This window comes from Triticum aestivum, chromosome 1A, assembly GCF_018294505.1.
Source record: "Triticum aestivum cultivar Chinese Spring chromosome 1A, IWGSC CS RefSeq v2.1, whole genome shotgun sequence".
Taxonomy (NCBI): Eukaryota; Viridiplantae; Streptophyta; class Magnoliopsida; order Poales; family Poaceae; genus Triticum; species Triticum aestivum.
The window spans coordinates 244,976,457-244,977,844 of record NC_057794.1 but is presented as its reverse complement, the minus strand read 5'-3'; positions in this window follow the sequence as shown (position 1 = coordinate 244,977,844).

Genomic DNA, 1,388 nt, shown 5'->3' with positions numbered 1-1,388 from the left:
CGTCCGGCGCCGTGCCCGTCCGGCCCTGGCCACGCCGTGATGCCCTCGCCTCGCCTTGCTCTTGCACGTGCCCACCACGGCCCCGCACCGGTCACGCCCGCTCCGCTGTCGCCGGCAGCCTGCGGCCTCGCCCCGGCGCGTCCTGCATTCGGGCAACGCCACGCCTGGGGCAACGCCCAAGCCCGATAGGCCCCTCTGGGCCCATGACAAACGGGGCCCACGCCCTAGAACAAGAATTAAAAAAAAGATTTTTTAAAAAAATAATAATAAAAATAAAAATAATTAATTAAAATAATTAAAATATTAGTAAATGAATTAAAGAATTAATTAACTTAATTAATCCTGATTAGACTAATTAATCATTTAATTAACCTGACTAATCTACTAATTAGATTAATTAATCTAGTTAGTTAGTTATCAGTCAATGACATGCGGGACCCACCGTCAGGTTGACCAGTCAACCCTGTTGACTGCTGACGTCAGCATGACATCATGCTGATGTCATAACTCTAATTTCGAATTTATTTAAATAATTAATTAAATTACAGAAATTAATAAAATCTTTAGAAAATCATAACTTTTAACCCGTAACTCGGATTAAATTATTTTCAACATGAAAGTTGCTCAGAACGATGAGACGAATTCGGATACGCAGTCCGTTCATCCGCCACGCACCCCTAACATATCAAACTCGCAACTTTCCCCCTCCGGCTCCTCTGCCCGAAAACACGAAACACCGGGGATATTTTCCCGGATGTTTTCCCCCTTCACCGGTATCACCTATCCCTGCGTTAGATCACCTCTAGCACCGTATTTGTCATGTTATGCTTTGATTGCTCTGTTATTTATTATGTTCCCCCTCCGTTACTTTTTTCGGTAGACCCCGAGGCCGCTGCCGGTACCCCCTGTGATCGACTACGGTGTTGACGACCCCTCTCTCTTGCCAGAGCAACCAGGCAAGCCCCCCCCCTTGATCACCAGATATCGCCTATTCTACTCTATACTACTTGCATTAGAGTAGTGTAGCATGTTACTGCTTTCCGTTGATCCTATTCTGATGCATAGCCTAACATTGTTGCTACACCTGTTGATACCTTACCTGCAATCCTAAATGCTTAGTATAGGATGCTAGTTTATCATCATTGGCCCTACATTCTTGTCAGTCTGCCTTGCTATACTATTGGGCCGTGATCACTCGGGAGGTGATCACGGGCATATACTATACATACATACATACTATACATATGGTGACTAAAGTCGGGTCAGCTCGAAGAGTACCCGCAAGTGATTCTGACGAGGGGGCTGAAAGGACAGGTGGCTCCATCCCGGTAGAGGTGGGCATGGGTTCCCGTCGGCCCTCGACTGTTACTTTGTGGCGGAGCGACAGG